The 14,761-nt window shown below is 36.3% G+C and overlaps 1 pseudogene across 1 annotated transcript in view; it reads left to right on the top strand.

Moving 5' to 3' along the window:
• The first annotated feature begins 411 nt into the window (after nt 1–411).
• Nucleotides 412–14,761, top strand: part of LOC149194045 (ras-related protein RHN1-like) — a 65,076-nt pseudogene continuing 50,726 nt past the window's right edge. Inside the window, exons 1-5 of the transcript XR_016254493.1 lie at nt 412–679; nt 7,156–7,233; nt 7,339–7,506; nt 9,924–9,972; nt 10,543–10,616. The product of XR_016254493.1 is annotated as a ras-related protein RHN1-like (transcript). The remainder of the gene's footprint in view (nt 680–7,155; nt 7,234–7,338; nt 7,507–9,923; nt 9,973–10,542; nt 10,617–14,761) is intronic.

The following is a 14,761-nucleotide window of genomic DNA, read 5'->3' on the forward strand; positions in this document are numbered from 1 at the left end:
TTATATATAAAAATATATTTAACTCAGTCAATTTATTAATTTGTATTTTATAGAAGAGACAAATAATACCCTATCTAAATTAACAAGAAATTGAACTCGGTAACAAATTGGTCATCCTCCAACTACCTTCCAGTACGTCACAAGCCACCATCCTGTGCAGCCCACCATAATCCATTGACTTCTTTATTTTCAAATTATAGATAGAGAGGCACAAAACATGATCAATTCCTTCAAATTAACCAGCGCATTTCATTGTGCGAATCTTATGGGATAATTGTCCTAGGTTCGAACCTCGAAACCCCCTCTGCCGGTGTTCTTAGACGGTACGCCACGAATGGCCGACACGAGGCGGTAAACAGAAGAAAAGAATATCTAGCCTCTTCACGCCCTTCATTGGTTCACCGTGTAAGTTCAATCGATCAGATTTTCGTTCATTCTAGGGACTTGTGCACGCCACTGTCGGAGAACCCTCGTGTCTTAACGCGCACTGGATAGATAATCCTTTTATCGGAATTTTCTGTGTCTGATTCTACAGGTTTCAGCGATCGGGGATTGATTCATGCGAAGAATTTCTCAGGGAGTTATTTCAGCAGCGATCGGGGATTGATTCCTGCGAAGAATTTCTCAGGGAGTTATTTCAGCAGATGCCATGGGCGCCAACAATATGTCGGCGAAGCTGGTAAGCCTTTTTCATTTATTTGAGAAATACATTGGGTCAGATTGCCAGGTTCAAGGGTATTTATATGTTTGCCTGTGAGAAACATATTGGGGGTAGATTCCAGTTTTGATGCGTATTTATTCTGCCACAATTGCCCGGATTTATAACAGGCGTTATCCATCTGTAAACTATATCAGCTGAACCTGTAAGAAACATATTGGGGGTAGATTCCAGATTTGATGGATATTTATTCTGCCACAATTGCTCGGATTTATAACAGGCGTCATCCATTGTAAACTATATCATTTGAATGGGGCAGATGACAATTTTCTGGTATTTATCCTCCATCTCAATCTCTTTTTAAACGGGGTAGACCACGGCGAGAATGGAACTCTGCTGGATGACTTAATACTTCGTTGATCTTACCAGTGAATCAAAACTTAATGGGCGGACTTTAACTCTTGAATATTATTCATGGACTTGCATCCTGAAACTTGAAATATCAATAGTTGATTGAGTCCAATAGATTAACCAGATCTAACATATTGATCATTTTGGAATCGGCCAACAAAATGCAGAATATCCTACATTAACGGTTCAAAACGATCTATTTTGCCTTGAATCTTGAGGCACACGGTTGTTTTTCCATTAAAATCATCTAGATTGCCTTGAATTCTGAGCCAAATGGCTGCTTTTCCATTAAAGCGATCTAGGTTGCCTTGAATTCCGAGGCAAATGGCTGTTTTCCATTAAAACGATCTAGGTTGCGTTGAATCTCGAGGCAATCTTCAGCTAATTCCCCTAAAATAATTTTTGAAATGATTTGCAATTTTCAAGGCACTTTAAGGGAATCATATGCATTCAATGTTGTTGGGATTTTTCATATCCTTCAGGTCCAATCTTTATGCAATTTCATTAATTAACTTGGTAATGTTTGAAGCTGGGTCTCAATTCTTCTTATGAGTTATTATTATTTACAATTCCCTTTTCAAATTGCCGCGTTGTCAAACGTCTACCTATGCTGGACTCTCAACCCTAAATACTTGTAGTGGATTACAATTTTTTTTTCCATGCTTGACCCAATAGTATTTAGCTTTACATATGGCAGTCACCAGTGATCATTTGGCTCTGATTCCCAGGCTGCCTGTGTTTATCGTTTAAGATGGTCTATCTTATGGAACTCTATAGCCATAGATCGTTCACAAAGGGAAGTTTTGGTGTCTGTACACAAGGGCTGTAGCCAAATACAAAATCAGCTTGAACCATTTCACTATTTGCCATGTATAGTTTGGGTGGTGTGTTGAAACTATTCTTCCATCCTACAAGGCATTTTTGTTTTCTGTTTAGTGTTTAGGCATTAGTGACATGTTCATATGGTTTGACCATTTATAATTTGCCATTCATTGTCTTAGATCTGCCTAATGCTAGTGACTAAATGTTAATTATACTTGCTGGCGATTTCCTATTTTTTGTTTTTTTGTTGGATGTGTTTTGAGAAACACACCCCAATGCCAAGGGCTGCGCTGCATATTGCAGACTTCCTTTAGCTTAGTTGCCAGGTCTGGGGTAAGTTCCAGTGTTGCGGGGGAGCGCCCCCCCCCCCCTCGCTCCCGCTCCCGATCCGCGCTCCGGGCGGGAGCGACTTGGGAGCGGATCGGGAGCGCGCTCCCAAAATCGCTCCCGAAAAGGGAGCGATTTCGGGAGCGCGCTCCCTAAAATTTTTTTCGCTCCCTGCCTTTTCGGGAGCGTTTTTCCTTTTTTGCATTTTTTTTTTTTGTAGTAATGTTTGAAATGCAATTTTTTTTGAAAGAAACAAATAGTTTTTGAGTGGGGCAACTTAATGATCAAGTCTAGGCCCTAGTATTGATATGCTATTCATGGTAATGTTAAATTCTTAAAGTAAAAGTGACATTTTCTTTAATTTTCATTTTCATCCTTTTACTTAAATTTTTAACATTACCATGAAATGACTCAGGATGTTTGAGAGTGGTTTCGTCCTCATTGGATTTCATATGGAGAAAGTAGAATTTTAGATTTCATTCAAAATCCAGCAGACTTATCAGTTTTTCAGGATTTCAGGATTGGGGGATTGCAATGTTTCCATTGAATTTTGTCATGTATTAGGGTATGGAACTCATATTTAATCAAGAGTACCAATCCCTCTATGTACCTTGATGTTAGTGACATTGGTTGTCGAACTCCTCTATCATGACCCTTCTAAAAATGTACGCATCACTCAAACAAAATCTTGACTTGACATGCTATGCTTTTTCTATCTTATGTTAATGCTTAGAGGGTGATATTAATGACAAAGAGCCCTATACAGATACAAAGGTAATGACAAAGATACCTCTGGATATTAATGCTTGGAGGGTGATATTAATGACAAAGATCCTGATTTTGCAACAAGACTAAAAAATTAGACATTTCTCATGGTGGCAAGAGGCCCAAGCATAAGAAATAGATAATAGATTTACTTCTCTTTTCTAGTTCCTAGTAGCTTTTATAACTATTGACTCTTTCATATTTATTATGATATTTTTTTAAACAATATATGACAATTTAAGTTTGAAGTTGGCAATTATAACTCATTAGTAATGAATTATGAATATGATGCTTCATGAAAGTTGAAAGTTGTTTCATTTCGTTTCATTTTATAACATTTCATTTCATGTTAGATATTATTTGTTGTAATGGTTACACTTAGCTTACAAGTACAACTTTGGTGATCAATGATGATAAATGTTATATATTGAATTTTGAAAGCTTGAAACTTTAAGATTGATGAATCATGAGACTCAATATGTTGTATGTTACTATGTTACTAACTTGCGGACGTGGTTGATGAAGATTATAACTTCTAGATGATTGTTGTTATATGGTTCAATCTATGCTTTTTTATGTTTTTTATATCTAATTCATCATTCTACATGTTTTTGTTGACATATATGTATCAAAAATTAAAAAATATAAAAAATATATATATTTTTAAAAATCGCTCCGGGATTCGCTCCCAAACCGGGAGCTTCTGAAAATGGTCGCTCCCGCTCCCGCTTCCGCTCCCGCTCCCCGCTTCCGCTCCCGCTCCCAAGTAACATTGGGGGTAACTATTTTACCCAATTCACTTGGGGATTTGCACCGAACCTCATCCGTTTGAGATTCTTGCCATTCAGGTGGGGTAGACCACAACATGAAGGGAACTATATTGGATGATGACCTCATCAGTGACAGAACCAAAGCCCCATTTGGCGATGAGATCTTATCTGTGGATTGGTTTCACATACATTTTTTTTATTAAACATTATGATTCTCAGTGCCTTCTTAATACTGTGGTGATACCAAGGTTACTTGGGAGCCGGAGCGACATTTTCAGAAGCTCCCGGTTTGGGAGCGATTTTATATATATATATTTAATATTTATTATTTTATATTTTGATGAATATATGTCAACAAAAGCATGTAGAATGATGAATTAGATATAAAAAGCATAAAAAATATAGATTGAACCATATAACAACAATCATTTAGAAGTTATAATCTTCATCAACCACGTCCACAAGTTAGTAACATAGTAACATCCAACATATTGAGTCTCTTGATTCGTCAATCTTAAAGTTTCAAGCTTTCAAAATTCAATATATAACATTTATCATCATTGATCACCAAAGTTGTACTTGTAAGCTAAGTGTGACCATTACAACAAATAATATCTAACATGAAATGAAATGAAACAACTTTCAACTTTCACGAAGCATCATATTCATAATTCATTACTAATGAGTTATAATTGCCAACTTCAAACTTAAATTATCATATACTTTTTACAAAAAATATCAAAATAAATATGAAAGAGTCAACAGTTACAAAAACTATTAGAAACTAGAAAAGACAAGTAAATGTATTATCTATTGCTAATGCTTGGGCCTTTTGCCGCCACAAGAAATGTCTAATTTTTTAGTCTTGTTAGAAAATAAGGATCTTTGTCATTAATATCACCCTCTAAGCATTAATATCCAGAGGTATTTTTGTCATTAATATCACCCTCTAAGAATTAACATAAGATAGAAAAAACATAGCATGTCAAGTCAAGATTTTGTTCGAGTGATGGGTACATTTTTAGTAGGGTCATGATAGAGGAGTTCGACAACCAATGTCACTAACATCAAGGTGCATAGAGGGATTGGTGCTCTTAATTAAATACGAGTTCCATACCTCAATACATGACAATTCAATGGAAACATTGCAACCCCCCCAATCCTGAAATCCTGAAAAACTGATAAGTCTGCTGGATTTTGAATGAGATCTAAAATTCTACTTTCTCCATATGAAATCCAATGAGGTCAGAACCACTCTCAAACATCCTGAGTCATTTCATGGTAATGTTACTTTAACAATTTAACATTACCATGAATCACATATCAATACTACGGCCACAGGCTTGATCATTAGGCCACTCAAAAATTATTTGTTTCTTTGAAAAAAATTGCATTTGGAATGTTACTGCAAAATTTGTTTTGCAAAAAAGACTAGGTAGCATTTTTTTTAAAGGGAGTGCGCTCCTAAAATCGCTCCCCCTTTGAGAACGATTTCAGAAGTGCGAATTGAGAGCGGTTTCGTGAGGGGGGGGGGGGGGGGGGTTCGCTCCCTTGCAACCCTGGGTGATACATCAAGTTGCAATACATTGTCAATTTGCTTCACTACAAAATAATGCTACCAGTGGCCTTTCAGACTTTTTCAGTCGATGGCCACCTCCTCTGGGCCCCTTCTCCCTAAAAAGTCTCCCTAGATGCATCAGGCCATCTTTACCTACTAGACAGAAGTTGAATCAAGCCATCGGAGAAGACAACTATAGATTGTATATCTAAGTTACTTAGACCTCACCTCGAGAGGACCTAGGCTCAAAGATGGCTTTCTATCTAGAGCACATCTTGGAGTTGCAGAATGGCATTGTTGTTTGTCCCACATACATTTATAGACACTGGATGCATTCACTTAGGATCTGTCTAAGCTAGCTTCAAGTTGGCTCTTATAAACTTTGGGTGGACACCGCTCACCATATTCCTTGGCCAAATAGGATTTGCTAGGTTTGCCACCTTCAGGAGTCAAAGATAGAGATGCACCTCATTTTCAGGTGCCCCTTATACTATGAAATCAGAGGGCGATACCACTGCACCTATAGGGACTTAGGGAGCTCCTTTCTACTTTCTTTCAGTATTGTCACCAAAGATGCCTAGCCCTCTTTCACCCGGGAGATACTTAGCCATAGATCCCAGTTCTTGTATGCCTTGCCCTGCCATGAGATTATTATGAGGATCATCTCATATTTTCATGTTGCCTCATTGGACTGGGGCAGTAAGAGATAGAGGGATCTTGAAAGTATTCCAAACCATAGGGTGGTGACACATTGTATCTCCCCTCAATGTTCCCCTTGGGAGGTCAATGATATCCTTGAGATTAGTTTGGAGATGGCGGACAAGCTCTCTAACCGCACATCACCATAGTGGCAGATAGACCAACACCCCATCGAACTACCTCCCAACTTCAAGAGAGTAACTAGAGTTCTATCTGGATCATCTTTTTTTCAATCTTGGCTTTGTGAATAGTAGTATTGTTCATCTTATGCGTTTTGGGGATTTAAAAATAGGAAGATGGCTTTGTGCAATAGGTCTACATAACTGAAACTTATAACTTGCGGTTTGTTTCTCCAGAGAAGTTTTTTCCTGTGCAGAAACTCTTAGGAAACTTATGGGAAATAGTGCCCAGACGTGTCGTTTCTGGAAACTTTTCGGAAAGGCTTCCCAGAAGTTTTGTGCGAGATTGATGCATGGAAATGCGCCATTGTTTTTAATTCTTTTTTATAAACCAATCGTTGATGGACCCCCACTGACCAACTAAAATAAAAGAAATGATTATTAATAAATAAAGAAGAGTTAAGAAAAGTGAAAATATGAGAATTCCTACCCATACATCTATATGCACGCTACGTATATAAAACAGTTTCCTTCCTACTAAGATATTTATATATAGATGTCCTTTTCCTTCTTAAAATGTTGAAACTTGAAAGTGCCATTTCTGAAACCTGTATGGTTTTGTATCTTGTCTTTTTCTCTGCTTGAGGTGACAGAGAAATAGGCTGATATTCTATTTATGCTAAAATATCTACCCTATGAAAGACCACCCTTTTTTATGATATGACAGCAATTTGGTGTTGTCTGTCTTGTCTAAGCCAAAGTTTTGATGAATGTGCACAGGACTAAAATAAGCAACTTGGTTATGGGTTTCTTGGTTAAAAATGATGTTCAATGCAATCACTTGGTCAAGTGTTTAACCCCCATCATATCTGTCTTGTACATACATGAATCCAACAGCATGGGTGGATGTGCATGGCAAAGGGGAATTGGGATGCATTTAACTTTGAAGTTTGCTTACAAACGTACATTATTCTATTTTAAATTTTTATGGGATAGACTAAACAACCAAATTGTGTAATATGGCAGGTGCTTCTTGGTGATATGGGAGCTGGTAAGTCTAGCATGGTTTTGCGGTTTGTCAGAGGCCAATTTTTTGAATATCAGGTATTGCATAGATAGTATGCGTTTATCGACTGTGCACTATTTTTTCTTTTTCAAATGCATATAAAAATTAATTTCGAAGCTTATATAGGCATGTTATTGTTTCAGGAATCGACCATAGGAGCAGCGTTCTTCTCTCAGACTTTAGCTTTGAATGAGACTACGATCAAGTTTGAGATATAGGACACTGCAGGGCAGGAAAGATATCATAGCTTGGCTCCCATGTATTACCGTGGTGCAGCAGCAGCTATAGTTGTCTATGATGTCACAAGTTTGGTAAGCAATGCATTGTCGTTCAAATTGGTACTTAAATTTTTCTGTTTGTAAGTTTTATATCTCTGTTTTAGAACTTTGGTATATGTTTCTTAATCTAAAACATACTGTGAACTTACATGCCCTTTAAAGATTTTCAAAATCAATAATTTGACTGGAGCGAATGACACATTGGTTTATTTCCTACTTTACAAATTATAATTTCCTATTGTAAGCTTATGTCGATACAGTTTTGAATCTTGATCCTTATGTCTATGTTTCGAGGGGCATCGTGTTGCTCGGGAGGCTTGAACCTAGTTGAGGGCCGTAACAGCACCTTGTTTTCACTGACCCAGCGATGCAGTTTTTTACTATGCTGATTGAGAAATAACTGTTGTTGTAGTTTAAAATAGTTTCTAGTAAAGACAATATTTCAAGCATTTCGACTGATACTGGCTTGAAAAGTTAAACCTGTAAGTGAAGTTATGATTGAGGAAAGCTAAATACATGATCAGGAGGAAGATGTTTACCTTCTATAGTTAAATCTTAATTTATAGTTGTAGTCAACATTCATAATATCACCAACTGTCATAGTGTTTGTTGAATTTTTTAATAGATATTAAAAACTATGGAAAATACCTATTTTTGATTGTTGTTTTCATCAAATATAATTTTGTCTTGAGCAACCAGTCCCTGTAGTCTCCCCATATATCAACGGTATGATTGATTATATGAATTATTGGTTGGATTGGTGTAGTACCCTTCCTGATTCTATGCTAGGCATAGGTGCCTTTGAAATGGTAAGAGGTCTATTTAAAAATTAATTTAATGATTTGATTGGAATTGGTTGAGCACTAGTCTTTTGTTGTCCTGCCTTTGTGAATTCAGTTTTATATATTGCCATGAGTCCCTGACTAATGAACTGACCTGGTTTTGCATGCTTCTGTTTGTATGGAGAGGATACAAGCAGACAAAAGTAGCTTTTTGTGGCACTGTTAGTTCCCTTGGAGTATCTGGATTCTGTTCAATTTCATTCCATTTCATGGATTTACTTCTAGACATTTGATGCTCTTTGTGACAATCCACGGGGCATCAAATGAGAGTAACATGCGAATGGATAACGACAACCAGATGATTTATATTACCTTGGAGGATGGATTACTACTAACAAAATCATCTTACTAAAAAGGGCTAATTGGTACATACCAATGTCCTGAATTATATAGGATAATTTATATGACAAGTAATATGTTACAATATTCACACTAAAATTCTTTAAGTGCTTTACCTATACTGAAGAATAATTGAACTATTGACACTGAAGGCAATTTTTTTGACGGAATTATTTAACAGATTTTTGTTTAAAAAATACATTAATAAAAAAAACAGTGTACGCAACCTGAAAGGGTTAGCTGGGTTGGTAAATGCTTCTTGATTTTTTTTTTCTCTTTTTTCCGCAAAATTTAATGGAGCTCTTAATATCAAATCCCATCGAGTCTGTTGGGGTTACTAGTCAGTAGGCTACATTAATAAAAAGAATATATGCAACTCCAAGGCTTAGCTCGATTGGGAAATGCATTTTTTGCAAAAATTCACGGATCTCTTAGTTTCAAATCCCATCTAGACTGTTGGGGTTACTAGTCAGTATCTCCATTGGTAGTTACCATTTATTGTTGTTGTCCATGAGGCTGGCAAGGTACCTGCATTCTCACTTGGAACGTTTAATACCTGGGTGGGCAAAGGACTATATTTCTCTGGAAAAAAAGCGTGGACATGAATGAAATAATAAAGTCAATGGGCATGAAAAAAAGTATCATAGATCCATTTTAAATCTGGTTTTATAAAGCACTGAGAAGAATAACCGTCAACGAGGTCAGTTAGTCTTTGTGGATGAAAAACATTGAGATTTGCACCTAAAGTATGTTGCTCCCTCTTAACACATAATAGCTTTGGATTTAAGATGGATCTATACTAATTATTTCAATTTTTTTGAATGTTCAAACTTCAACGCAGTCCTAAGACTCCTATGTGAATCATTATCATTGTAAGTAGATTTAACAGCATAACAAAAGCACCATAACAACGATAAATGAAATTTTGGTTGTTGTCATTAATTTGATTGATTAATTCACATTCATTAAGAATATAATTTTGTAGCCAAGTTTTACTTCCATAGAAAGTAATCCACTTTCAGGTGCTAACATTTGCTATACTGGATAAATTAAAATTTAAAATTCTATCAGGCGCTTCAATCAAGTCTTAAAGCACAAAAATATACTTCTGTATTCTATTCATATCTCAAATTAAATCCATTTAAATTCTACTGTGAAAAATATTTTTCTGTCAATATATATCATGCCAAGATTGCCAAGATCCAAGGCATGAGCCTTAAAATTTATTATGTAATGTCCAGTTCTGATTCTAAGGGTTTATGTGTGCAGGATTCATTTAATCGTGCAAAGAAATGGGTGCAGGAACTTCAAAGACAGGGTAACTATTTCTGTTCTCCACATTTCATCAATCAATTTACTCTCACATTGAGTTGTGACAGTAGGGCAGAATCTCATATGAGATTGCAAGTGCTAGTAGTGGTGAAATATTTCTCTGTGAAACTTTTGTATTAGTCTGGATTTGGATCTCGACTTGGTTTTTGGTTTGTACACTATAGTCAGTTAATTGGTGGAGTTGTGGTAGAACATGGATTCTGTCCATAATTGCTGAAATCTTCTGCCAAGCTGTCCAGTATTGCAAGTGCTTACACTTTGCTTTTCATGATCCATGCTTAAGTTCTATTCAATTGACTTAGCCTTGTAGTTCGTGAGTCTATTGACAAAGTTCCTAAGCTGTTAGATCCAGGCTATGTGGCAAACATGACTTTGTAGCCATAACGGAGGTGCTAAACGTATTATAATTTATACCTAGTTCCCAAGAAATGGGTCCTATATCACTTTAATAAGGCAACATCACTTTGGTTTTATATCTGCAATGAGGTAAACAAGTAATTTTAATTCTACTTGTAACTATCTCTACTCTGGTTTTAGCTGATGATCTTGGATGCAGGCAATCCAAACATGGTGATGACACTTGCTGGAAATAAGGCTGATTTGACAGCAAAAAGGAAGGTGGAACCAGAGGTATTTGTGAAATTTTCTCAACTGTATGTAAGCATTAGTTTGATAATCAGCTATTTAAGTTTGTTAGACAAGCACAGATACACGAGAGAGATAAATTAGGAAATATATTATTTTTTAATGGAGGATTAATTCTGATCTGGGTGGTTTGTCTACCTAATAATACCTAACTACTTCCAATACTAGCAACTAATATTAATCTAACTGGTCACGTAACAGATGTGACCTTTATTACAAGCTGCCTTTTATATTAGGACTCCTAATCCGTATTATTGATTCACAATTATTATTTATCTTAACATCTCCCCTTAACACAAAATACTACATTTTATAAAACAGTACTCCTGAAAATTACTAGATTGAACAACTAAAACATGATTACAAACTTGTATCACATTTTTGTTGTCTTCAGAAATGTGAGGTAGCTCTAGTTGTGGGACTTTTCCTGGTGCTCTATCTGACTAGCATAACTCTATCTTTGAAGGTAGGCTTCCGTCTGATTCCCCTTGGCAGTCTCTCCCCTTAGTCAGCCATAATCATCTCTCTTTGAAGGTAGAATCTGATTGGACATCATCATGATATTCATCAGCCTGTTTGTTGTTTGAATCTTTTTTGTCTGAAATTTAAATCTCGTTCTATATTGCAACCTTCTTTCTGTTTTATGTTATCCTCCAGTTCATTACCACATTGGATTTTGTACTACCGGTACTATAGTGGCCGGTCCCGAAGCATTAAATATTTTTACTTTTATTGCTGCTGCATCTACCTTTATTATGTGTTTTTGTTCCGTTGCCTTTATTGGAAATAGCATTCTCACCAACCTCCTCTTCATCCACTTGCTTTTCTTCAAACACGAGGGTTGAGATCATGGCTTCTAAAGATTGTGAGGTGATTTGGCTTAGTGTGAACACGATGTTGTTACAGTTTGATGGCAAATTGTTTAATAACATTGCTTTAGAATCATCATCCTCGATCTTGATGCCACTTTCAACCAACTCCTGACAAGTGTTTTCAAGGTATTTATGTGGCTGGACATAATTTGCCATAAGCCATTTTTAATCCCTAAAATTATTTTCTGAATATAAATTTGGCATTTTGTGCTTTCAAACCAAGAAACTTATTTATCTCATCCCAAATCTCTTTGTAACTATTAGCTATAAATGATGGAGTTGCGTATCTGACATACACTGTGTGATCATAGACTTAGCCTTGTCATCCTTCTATGTCCACTGAATTAATTGATCCGATTGTTAAGGGTTTGTTTCAACTCCACCAAGTCTAAATGTATTAATTATAGCTGTAATTTAATTTTCCAGGTATGGAGATTTCCATAAATGAATTTCTCTTATGCATATTTCACCTGTTGTAGCCCAAGTTGTATAGGAAAGATGCGGCAACGCTTAAGGCGGGGGCTGTCACTCTGATCCCCACTCTCTTCATTCTAGCTGTCTCCTAACAGCAGGCTATGGGGGGTAATCCCTATGAAATGTGAAAATGAAAGACCCGTCAACGACCAACAAGTCCCGGGGACACAACTGAATGACCTAGCAACTTGGTTAATTTAGCAAGTTTAGTGATTTAATTAGATTATCTTGGAAGAGCATTGCCTTAAATGGAGTCAAATTACTTGCTTAAAATGAATTATCTACCAAGCCACCAAATGAATAGTTGTTGCCTTAGGATGCTTCACTATCCTATATGAAATGCAACACCTAAAACTTTCGTGAAATGTAGGATCTTGATTAATTTTAAGTTAAGATGCCTAACTAGATGAATCCTTTCCCTTAGCTATTTTGAAACTAGTCTCTAGAGTAGGTTGTGGAGAGAAGTCTAGGGAAAGATAACAATGACTATATTAACGATACCTCTCCAGGAAATCTAACCATTCGATGCCTTCGGCACTGCAGAGACTGTGGCTCTGACGACTGCAAGGTCGCCATGTTAAACACAAAAGAGGGTCTAGGCTTTGTTGAGAAATCTAGGGCAGCTAGGTTAGGTGATTTCTCTTTTTCGATAATTGTTTGTGATGTAATTATACGTAACTTAATTAGCTTATTCTTTCACTTGATTATAATTAATGTTCTTATCATCAAACAACGCCCGAACAATAAAGAACAATGAGACAAAAGGACACAAGATATAGGCTATCAGGCAAGGCATAAACCTCTTCTCTTGAGAGGAAAACCCACAAGAACTCCTCTTCTTATAGAACTTCAATTGACGAATTCCAAGACCTATGACCCTTGACCAAGACTCCTCCAAGACCAAGTCAAAATTCTCCTTGAAGCACTTCCTTCTCTCAAAGTCAACCCAAGTCAAATGTGCCTTCCAACAACATCCACTTCTCCTTTGACCAAGATTTCGAACCTGTAACTTTGACTGTAATTTCGGCCTCCTGCAATGACTGCTACTTCGCACGTGTGAGTTGATTAGGGCAGAATTAAGAGGCTTCTCTCCTTCACTTTGCTTGGACTTTTCTTCTCATGAATTCAGCTTGCAAGAATGATCCTTTAATGCTAGGTTTTAACTTCTTTTGAGGTCTACAATTTTTCACTTTAGAAACCCTAGCTGCAGTCCACATGTGTGAGAGAAATTGGCCCAAAAACAATCTTCTTTGCTTCGATTTTTCTCCTCCTTGGATTCTCCTCTTCTTCACTCCTTCTAGGTCTTTCTTTCCTTTTAGATCGAACTTCTTGTGTGCTAAATTGATGATTCTCCAAAAGAAGTTGAGCTCTCTAATATAGTCTTTTTGGCAGGTCGAATAGCCCCTTCATAAGGCTGGCTCATTTTTTCTTGAAGGCTGATTTGTTGTTTCTTGTTTGACAAGGTCTTGGAGGGTCTTTGACTCTAATTTTGACTAAAATAAATTTTCTTTACAATATGTAACATGCCCAAAAGGGTCTTCCATACATGACAATGACTCTTATGACTTGTAGACTCAATCACAAGTCCTAGAAACTCTCAATGCATGCTTGACCTATAAATCAAATAACCTTGGGCACAAAACCCATGCCTCAAGAATAACAATAATAATTTTATTCTTCTCTTTACATCAAATACATAAAATCATGATTACATATGTCATTATGAAGGCTGAACCTAGTTACATTTTTCAATAGGCTTCGCAAGCTGGGTGAGAAAGGTGGTCTTATCTTTCTATCAACTAAGCTTATGCTTGGAGGTAAATTAATTAGTGCAGGACTAGTCCTAAAATGCAAGTGCAAAATATAAGTGATTACTCTTAAGGTGAAGTTTTTAAAATGTTTCAAGTACTTAGAGACAAATTAGAATGATATTCAATTTAGAACAATAAAGTACTTAACAATATGCAATGACAATATTCACCAAAGAAAAGTGCTCAATGAACTAGATAGATGGCGTCAATTTTTTTTGCCAAGATTACTAATAGACAATTGCTCACGAAATGACCATAAATAGGCAATTTCAATGCTTCTTTCAACAATGCTAGAATGCCAATTAGATAATGATGATCTTTAAACACAATTAACAACTCTTTGACATTAACAATAGAATACCAATGTGCCAATTAGATACAAACATAGTTTTAAAAATCGGAACCGGTGACTAGACCGATACACCTAATAAACCGGGTTTCAAACTGAAGTCGGTCAAACTGGGATTGGTTAGATCTCAATGAACCGGTTTAAAAAAAGCACATGAAATAATTATTTTTTATTGAAAAAAACTATTTTTAAGATTTAAAACTATGATTCCAAACCAATAGAGGAAATATGCAAAGTTTACTCATATATATACCATATAAAGGTGAATATATCAAAATGGCACCAAGTGCAATACATATCAACAACAAAATATAAAAAAAAATTAGGCTCTAAATGGCCTCTAGAGTTCAAAAACAAAGCCTACAAACTATGGGGCCGCTGACCTGCTACAGATCTACATATATGATATTATCATATTAGTGATCAAAATTATCACTTGAAAGTTCTCATCATGATCAAACTTAGTTGGTTGAGCCTCGACCCCTGAACTTTGCAACTGCGTGATTAACAAACTTCTCTATTGGTTCAGAGACTTGTCTCAAAATTTTGAAGGGATCTTGCCCTAATCTGCCCTATTAATTCATTTGGTGCCCCACATGGCTTTACATGGTCTCTTGTCCCAGC

This window comes from Pinus tabuliformis, chromosome 2_2 (assembly GCF_031772625.1).
Source record: "Pinus tabuliformis cultivar Carrire ecotype Pingquan chromosome 2_2, CPIR1, whole genome shotgun sequence".
Taxonomy (NCBI): Eukaryota; Viridiplantae; Streptophyta; class Pinopsida; order Pinales; family Pinaceae; genus Pinus; species Pinus tabuliformis.